Source organism: Panthera uncia, chromosome X (genome assembly GCF_023721935.1).
Source record: "Panthera uncia isolate 11264 chromosome X, Puncia_PCG_1.0, whole genome shotgun sequence".
Taxonomy (NCBI): Eukaryota; Metazoa; Chordata; class Mammalia; order Carnivora; family Felidae; genus Panthera; species Panthera uncia.
In genome coordinates this window covers 72158949-72169069 of record NC_064817.1, presented here as the reverse complement: position 1 = coordinate 72169069, position 10121 = coordinate 72158949, and positions in this window count along the sequence as shown.

The following is a 10121-nucleotide window of genomic DNA, read 5'->3' as shown; positions in this document are numbered from 1 at the left end:
ACCCCCCCCAAGGTACCTGGAAAGAAAAGGAAAGGTACACAAGGGACTGAACAAAAGAGGGAGAAAGGAGAAAGGAAATGGCTTAAAATCCATTAAGACTCTATAAACAGGGAGAGTGCAGAGTCTGAAACTCTGCAACTGGATTCCTGGCAGTGTTCTGATGGGAAGCGAGAATCCCCAGGAGCAGCAAGCGAAGTCTGAGGGATCCTCAGGCGACATAGGGAGGATCTTTAGGCCTTCCTGATGGGAGGACATTTGGTACAGGCTGTGAGGCCTCCCCACAGGCAAAGGTCCTAGCGGACCCTTGTGTTGGAACAATAACATTAAGGGGAAAGCCTGGTGCCAGATGTGTGTTGTCATTTACCATAATTCCTGAAATGCCACTGCTACATGTTCAGGTGAACTTTTTCTGGTGTGGGCTGGCACCCAGCCACAGTCTCTAGCTATTGGTAGCAGCACGGTCTTGTGAATATTCCTGGGAGCAGGCCCATTGCATCATGAGAACCTCTCCCAGAGGGTCAGAACAGGTCAAAGCCCCAGTCCCTCAGAAGCGAGGGGTTGGAAAATACAGCCACATCTGAGATAAAACTCAGGAGGGAAGTGCTGCCTGGCAGCCTGATGGCTTGGTCACTGACAGTATAAAAGAGGGAGTGGATGGAAAGCAGAGAAAAAGGAGGGGTGCTTGATTGCCGGTGGGGGAGAGCACAGAGTTCTGATACTAGAAACTGGGTAGCTGGGTGACACCATTTTCACCCCTCCCACGCATGCATATACATACCTACATGCACCACAACAATCCACCCTAGTAAGCTAAGCAGAACCATCTAGTGGAGAATGAAGCTGTTACAACAAGCTCCACCCAACTGGTCCAACCGTGCTCTTAACTACCACAAGTCTGTCTGCCTGCTTACTTTATGGATTGTAAAGTGCTTCATAGGTTGACTTCTAGGGGAAACCAACGTAATTTCATATTTCAATCTGTTCACTGTTTCATGTGTTCAATTTTTTTCTTTTTCTTTTCTTATTCATGAATGCATAAAGAGAAAAAATATTTTTACTTTCCATTTTTATTAAAAAGATTTTTCTTTAATTTTTTCTACTATATTTTTTACTTTTTGTAAATTTTTTTTAATTCTATTTTTCTTCCACCATTTCATTTTATTCTATTTTATTGTATTCATTTTTTCAAATTTTAAAACATTTTCCATTTTGTCTTTCTTTTTTTCTTTTTTCTTTTTTTCTTTTCTTATCTTTCCCTTTTTTCTCTAATCTATTAAGCTACTTTCAACAACCAGAACAAAACACAACTAGGATCTAACATCATTTATTGGATTTTTTGTGCTGTTTTTAATTTTTAATTTATTTTTTTACTTTATTAATTCCTTTTCTTCCTTGAAAATGATGAAATGAAGGAATTCACTCCGGTATAAGAACAGGAAGAAATGATAGCCAGGGACTTAAACAACACAGATATAAGCAAGATGTCTAAATCAGAATTTAGAATCATGATGATAAGAATACTAGCTAGGGTTGAAAATAGATTAGAATCCCTTTCTGCTGAGATAAAAGAAGTAAAAGCTAGTCAGTGTAAAAATAAAAAATGTTATAACTGAGCTGCAAACTTGAATGAATGCCATGGTGGCAAGGATGGATGAGGCAGAACAGTGAATCAGCAATATAGAGGACAAACATATGGAAAATAATGAAGCAGAGAACAAGAGGGAGACTAAGGTAGAAGAGCATGATTTAAGAATTAGAGAACTCAGTGACTCATTAAAAAGGAATATCAGATTCATAGGGGCCCCAAAAGATGAAGAGAGGGAAAGAAAAAAAGGTAGAAGTTTTATGCAAGCAAATCATAAGGAAAGATCTAGGGAAACACACAGACATCAAAATCCAGGAAGCACAGAGGACTTCCATTAGATTCAACAAAAAACAACAATCAACAAGGCATATCATAGTCAAATTCACAAAATACTCAAGCAAGGAAAGAATCATGAAAGAAGCAAGGAAAAAAAAATCTTAACCTACAAGGGAAGACAGATCATGTTCACAACAGACCTATCCACAGACACTTGGAAGGCTCGAAAGGAATGGCAGGATATATTCAATGTGATGAATTGGAAAAATATGCAGCCAAGAATTCTGTATCCAGGAAGGCTGTCATGCAACATAGAAGGAGAGATTAAAACTTTCCTAGACACAAATTAAAGGAGTTTGTGACAACTAAACCAGCACTACAAGAAATTTTAAGGGGACTCTCTGAGAGGAGAAAAGACAAAAACAAACAAACAAAACAAAAGAAAAAAAAACAAACAAAGAACAAAATATCAAAAGCAACAAAGACCAGAGAGGACCAGGGAACACCACCAGAAATTCCAACTCTACAAGCAATATAGTGGCAATAAATTCATATCTTTCAGTATTTGCTCTAAATGTCAATGGACTAAATGCTCCAATCAAAAGACATAGGGTAACAGAATGGGGAAGAAAACAAGATCCATCTATATGCTGTTGACAAGAGAACCATTTTAGACCTAAATACACCGTCGCATTGAAAGTAAGGGGATGGGGAGCCATCTACCATTCTATTCGTCATGAAACGAAAGCCAGAGTAGTCATACTCATATCAGATAATCTAGATTTTAAAATAAAGACATAAAATAACAAGGGAGGAAGAAGGGCATTATATAATAATTAAGGGGTCTATGCACCAAAAGATCTAACAATTGTAAATATCTATACTCCAAACCTGAAAGCACCCAAATATATAAATCAGTTAATCACAAACATAAAGAAACTCATTGATGATAATTCCATAATAGTAGGGGACTTGAACACCCCACTTACAACAATGGACAGATCATCTAAGCAGAAAATCAACAAAGATACAATGGCTTTGAATGGCTCACTGGACTAGATGGACCTAACAGGGCATTAAGGAATGTACTCCTTAAATCATTGTGCAATATGCTAACTTGGATGTAAATTAAAAAATAGATAGATAGATAGATAGATAGATAAATAAATAAATAAATAAAGAGACTCTTAAATACAGAGAACAAACTGAGGGTGCAGGAGGGGAGGTGGGTGGGAGAATGACCCTAAATGGATGATGTGCTTAATGCGGAATAAGTAGGGCGCTTGTTGGGATGAGCAATGGGTGTTTTATGTTAGAGATGAATTACTAAATTCTGCTCCTGAAACCAATACTACATGGTATGTTAAATACCTTGAATTTAAATAAATAAATTAAAAACAAACATGTAAATCTGTATCATAGATGTAAAGGAAATATTTTAAACTATAAAACACTTAGAAGAAAACACATAAGTAAGTAAGTTTATTATTTATTTTGAGAGAGATAGAGAAAAAGAGAGACAGCAGGGGAGGGCAGAGAGAATCCCAAGCAGGCTCCGCATAGTTAGTTTAGAGATCGATGTGGGGCTTGAACACACGAGCCATGAGATCATGACCTGAACCAAAATCAAGAGTCAGACCCTTAACTGAATGAGTCACCCAGGCTGCCCTCATTTTACTTTATTATTATTTTTACATTTTTATTCCAATATAGCTAACTTAGAGTGTTATATTAGTTTCAGGTGTACAACATACTGATTCAAGATATCTATACATTACAAAGTGTTCATCATGATAAGTGTACTCTATTTTTAAAAGTTTTTTTCCAAATTTTTATTTAAATTATAGTTAGCTAAGATATAGTGCAATATTGGTTTCAGGTGTAGAATCCAGTGATCCATCACTTACATATAAGACATGGTGCTCATTAAAACAAGTGACCTCATTAATATTACCCACTTAGCCCATCCTCAACCCACCTCCCTTCATCAGCCCTCAGTTTGTTCTCTATCGTTAGGAGATTTTTAAGGTTTGCTTCCCTCTGATTTGTTTTCCCTTCCCATGTGTTCATCACCTTTGTTTCCAAACTACCGCAAGTGAGTTAAATCATATGGCATTTGTCTTTCTCTTACTAATTCATTTCACTTAGCGTAATACACTCTAGCTTCAACCACATCATTGCAAATGTGAAGATTTCATTTTTTGATGGCTAAGTAATATACTATATATATACATATATATGTATATATATATGTGTGTGTGTATGTGTCATATATATGTGTGTGTATATATATATATCACATTTTTATTCATTCATCAGTCAATGGACACTTTGGAGCTTTCCATGTTTTGGCTATTGTTGATAATGCTGCTTGTTATAAACATCAGGGACCATGTACACTTTGGAATATGTATTTGTGTATATATTTTTAATATAATTTGTTGTCAAAGGGGCTTACATTCAACACCCAGTGTTCATCCCAACAAGTGCCCTCCCCAATCCCCATCACCCATTTTCCCCTCTCCCTCACCCCCTTATCCACCCTCAGTTTGTTCTCTGTATTTAAGGGTCTCTTGTGGTTTGCCTCCCTCCCTCTGTTTCTAACTATTTTTTCACCTTCCCTTCCTCCATGGACTTCTGTTAAGTTTTTCAAGATCGACATATGAGTGAAAACATATGATATCTGTCCTTCTCTCACTGACTTATTTCACTCAGCATAATACCTTCCAGTTCTGTCCATGTTGCTGCAAATGGCATGATTTCATCCTTTCTCATTGCCAAGTAGTATTCCATTGTATATATAAACCACATCTTCTTTATCCATTCATCAGTTGATGGATATTTAGGCTCTTTCCATAATTTGGCTATTGTTGAACGTGCTACTATAAACATTGGGGTACACGTGCCCCTCTGCATCAGCCCTCCTGTATCCCTTGAGTAAATTCCTAGCAGTGCTATTGCTGGGTCATAGGGTAGTTGTATTTTTAATTTTTTGAGGAAACTCCACACTGTTTTCCAGAGCAGCTGCACCAGTTTGCATTCCCACCAACAGTGCAAGAGGGTTCCCATTTCTCCACATCCTCTCCAGCATCTATAGTCTCCTGATTTGTTCATTGTAGCCACTCTGACTGGTGTGAATCAGTGTGGCTTTGATTTGTATTTCCCTGATGATAAGTGATGCTGAGCATCGTTTCATGTGACTGTTGACCATCTGGATGTCTTCTTTAGAGAAGTGTCTATTCATGTCTTCTGCCTATTTCTTCACTGGATTATTTGCTTTTCAGGTGTGGAGTTTGGTAAGTTCTTTATAGAATTTGGATACTAGCCCTTTATCTGATATGTCATTTGCAAATATCTTTTCCATTTTATTGATTGCCTTTTAGTTGTATTGATTGTTTCTTTGCAGTTCAGAAGTTTTTCATCTTCATGAGATCCCAATAGTTCATTTTTGCTTTTAATTCCCATGCCTTTGGAGATGTGTCAAGTAAGAAATTGCTGTGGGTGAGGTCAAAGAGGTAGTTTCCTGCTTTCTCCTCTGGGGTTTCGATGGTTTCTTGTCTCATATGTAGGTCTTTCATTTGTTTTGAGTTTATTTTTGTGTAACTCATTCATTCTCTAGTAGGTAGGTTAAGGCACATTAACTGGTTAACTCATTCATTCTCTAGTAGGATGTTCCTTAATCTACATGTATTTTTGGTCTTTCCAAATTTTTTTTTCTTGTGGTTGACTTCAAGTTTCATAGTATTGTGGTTAGAAAATATGTGTGGAATAGTCTCAATCTCTTTGTACTTGTGGAGGCCTGATTTGTGACTTAGTATGCCATCTATTCTTGAGAATGTCCCATGTGCACTTGAAAAGAATGTGTATTTTGCTGCTTTAGAATGCAATGTTCTATATATGTGTGTAAACTCTATCTGGTGCAGTGTGTCATTCAAAGCTATTGTTTCTTGTTAATTTTCTGCATATGTGTTGTGTTTATTGATTTAATTGTGACATTAATTTCCCTTTCCATTATTGTATAATTATTAATGAGTTTATTTATATTTGGTATTAATTGACATATATTTGAGTGTTCCAATTTGGGAGAATAAATATTTACAATTTTTAGATTTTGTTGGATAGTCCTCTTTATTATGATATAGTACTCCTCTTAATCTTTTGGTAGTCTTTAATATCCAGTTTGTCTGCTATAAGTATGTTTGCTCCAGCTTTCTTTTGATGTTCATTTGCATAATAGATGGTTCTCCATTCCCTCACTTTTTTTTTACTTTATTTTTAGAAAGAGAGAGCACAAGGAGGGGAGAGGGGCAGAGGGTGAGAGAGAGAAAGAGAGAGAATCTTAGCAGAAGTCACAGTCAGCATGGAGCCCAATATGGGGCTCCATCACATGACCCTACGATCATGACCTGAACCAAAATCAATAGTCAGAAGCTCAACTGACTAAGTCATTCAGTTGCCCCCATCCACTCACTTTCAATTTGGAGGTGTCTTTAGGTCCAAAGTGAGTCTCTTGTAGGCAATATATAGATGGTATTTTTTTTGTATCTATTGTCACACCCTACGTCTTGATTGGAATATTTAGTCATTTTACATTCAGAGTTATTATTGATAAATATGTATTTAGTGCCATTGTATTACTTGTTTGTCATTTCTCTGGAGATTTTCTCTGTTACTTTCTTGTCTTTGTCACTTTTGGTCTTTCATTTCCACTCAGAGAGTCCACTGCAATATTTTTTGCATTACTAGTTTAGTGGGCATGAACTCCTTCAGTTTTTGTTTATTGGGAAACTTTTTATTTCTCTTTCTTTCTGAATGGTGGCATTGCTGGATGGAACATTCTTTGCTGCAGATTTTTCCCATTCATCACTTTGAATATATCATGCCATTCCCTTCTGGGTTGCTAGATTTGTGCTGAGAAATCTCCAGCTAGTCTTAGGGTTGTTCCTTGTAATTTCAGGACTTCATTTGCCTTGCTGATTTAATTTTTTTTTTCTTTGTCACTATATTTTGCAAATTTACTAACAATATGTCTTGGTGTTGGCCTACTTTTGTTGGTTTTGATGGCAGTTCTCTGCGTCTCCTGGATACCAGATTAGGGGTATATTCAGCTATTATTTCTTCAAATAAATTTCTGCCCTTTTCTTTCTCTTCTCTTTCTGGGACTCTTATAATACAAATGTTATTACATTTAATGAAGTCGGTGAGCTCCCTATGTCTATCCTCATGTTGAATAATTCTTTATTTCTTTTTTTGTTCAGGTTCATTACATCCCATTATTTTGCCTTCTTTATCACTTATTAATTTCTGTGTTTCTTGGAGCCTTGTATTCATTGCACCAAGCCTGTTTCGAATCTGTTTTGCATTTTTAATTTCTGACTGATTCCGTTTTACTCTTTTATCTCAGTGGTAAGGATCTCCTTGAAGTCTTGTTACTTTTCTTAAGCCAAATGAATATCTTCATGATTGTTGGTTTAAATTCTCCATCAGGCATGTTACTTATATCTGTTTCACTTAGGTCTCTGGCTCTGACCTTATCTTGTTTTTCATTCAAGATGAATTCCTCTGTCTTGTCATTTTGTCTAAGTCTCTGCCTTCTTCTCTGTGTTATATCCCATTATGTTCCTTGTTCTGAGAGCAATGGCTTTATGAAGAAGTCATGTACTGTCCATGGACTGGTGCTTCAAGAAGTGTGTCTGGTGTGCATTTCCTGTGCTCTGCTGTTGTGTTTCAGGTCTCTATTTTTCAGTCAAGTCATCTTCAGAGTCTCTCCTTTACTGGATAGGGAAGTGTTTGGTTCTTGGTCAGAATGTGGTGAGTTTTAAGTAGGTGTGCTTTGGTCTGCTTGCTAAATGAGACCTGATACTACTTGAACACACACACACACACACACACACACACACACACACGAAGCCCTGCAGAACTCTCTGGTCAAGAGATGTGGTGTAGACAGGTGTTTCTGTTGGTCTTCTGGGTAAAGGGCTTGCCATGCAGGGATTGCAGCAAGCTAGAATGAGAAAGGAAGTCCCACCAGAACACAGGTTTGTGGGACTTGGTGTAAGCAGGTTAGGCAGTCAGTGTGGGTGCTGGATCGCTTCCCTCTGGTGGCTCTTTGTTTATTCTGAGGGGTGGGGGAGGGAAATGATGCCAGCCAGCTTTTTTGTCCCCAGAGAACATTCTCTATAAATGCTTCCTCCCAAGGATGTCTTCTAAGAAGAGGAAATAATCTCCCTGATGTGTGTCCCAGGCATTTTTCAGATCACTGTGTCCACACTACCTGCCTCTGTGGTGTTAGCCTGCATTCTCTCCAGGAGTAAGACAGTGCCTTTGGTTCTTTATCCCAGCCAAGCCCGCTTACCTTTAGAACTCCAGGCTTTAAAGCCACGCTGGTTGCAAGAACTCATGGAAGATAGTCCCTCTCATTTTCCAAGCTAATGACCTTGGGAAAACTTTCCTCCTCGTGCATTCCCCTGTGTGCTCCTCTCTGTCTTGCCTTTCTCCATGAACATAGTATCCCTCCATGATCCATTTCTCCATTAAACCACATCTCCACATTCCTACCTTCTTTAATGTGGCTTCTTCTTTCCCTTTAGTTGTGGACTTTGTTATGTCACTCTTCAGATTGATTTCTGGGTATTTGATAGTTATCCTGTTGTGTTCATGGAATAAGGCAAGCCTAAGGTCCACCTCCTTATCCATCTTCTGTCACTTCCCTATGTTCTTTTTCTCTTAACTTTCTTTAAATATTTGATAGAAATTACCTGTGAAGCTCTCTGATCCTGGAGGTTTGTGTGTTTGGAGTTTTTAAATTATTGAAAAATATCCATTTGGAGTTTTTAAACTACTGAAAAAATTCCATTGCTGATAATTTGTCTGTTGAAGTTTGTTATTTTTTCCTGATTCAAATTTGTGAGATTTTATATTTCTAGGAATTTATCCATTTCTTCTAGGTTGTCTATTTTTTGCACATTTTTAAATAGCATTTTCTTATAATTATTTGTATATCTGTGGTGTCCATTGTAATTTCTACCCTTTCATGTTTGAGTATCTTGTGGTTGATTTCTAGTTTTATAGTGCTGTGGTCTGAAATGATGCATGATATGACTCTAATCTTTTTGAATTTATTAAAACTTGTTTTGTGGCCTAAAATGTGATCTGTTCTAGAGAATTTTCCATGTGCTCTTGAAATTAATGTCTATTCTGCTGTTTCAGAATGGAATGTTATGAATATATCTGTTAGATCCATCTGGTCCAATGTTTCATTTAAAGCCATTTTCCATGTTGATTTTGTTAGGATGATCTGTCCATTGATGTAAGTAGGGTGTTGAAGTCCCCTCTTTTATTGTATTACTACTGATTTTTTACTTTATGTTCTTAACTACTTTATGTATTTGGGTGGCCCCATGTTGCATGCATAAGTATATACAATTGTTATATCTTCTTGTGGAATTGTTCCCTTTGTGATTGTATAGTTTCCTTATTTGTATCCTGTTACAGTATGTGTTTTAAAGTCTATTTTTCCAATATAAATATTGCTACCCAGGCTTTCTTTTCATTTTCATAATAAATGCTTTCCCATCCCTTCACTTTCAATCTATCTGTGTCTTTTAGTCTGAAATATGTCACTTGTAGGCAGTGTACAGATGGTTCTTACTTTTTTATCCTTTCCATTATCCTATGTATTTTTTATTATTTAAATTCAAGTTAGTTAACATAGAGTTTAATCTTGGCTTCAAGAATAGAACCCACTGATTCATCTCTTACATATGACACCCAGTGCCCTCCTTAATGCCCATCACCCATTTAACCCATCCCATAACTCACCTTCCATCCAGAAACCCTCAATGTGTTCTCTACATTTAAGAATCTCTTATGGTTTTCCTCCCTCTCTGTTTTTATCTCATTTTTCCTTCCCTTCCCCTATGTTCATCTGTTGAGTTTCTCAAATTCCACATGAGTGAAATCATATGATATCTGCCTTTCTCTAACGGAGTTACTTTGCTTAGTATAAGGCCCTCTAGTTCCATCCATGTTGTCGCAAATTGAAAGATTTCATTCTTTTTCATTGCTAAGTTGTATTTCATTGTGTGTGTGTATACACACACACACACACACACACACATATGCTACCTCTTCTTTATCCATTCATAAGTCGATGGACACTTAGGCACTTTCCATAGGTTGGTTGTTGTGGATAGCACTGCTATAAACATTGGGGTGCATGTGACCCTTTGAATCAGCACTCCTGTATCCTTTGGATAGA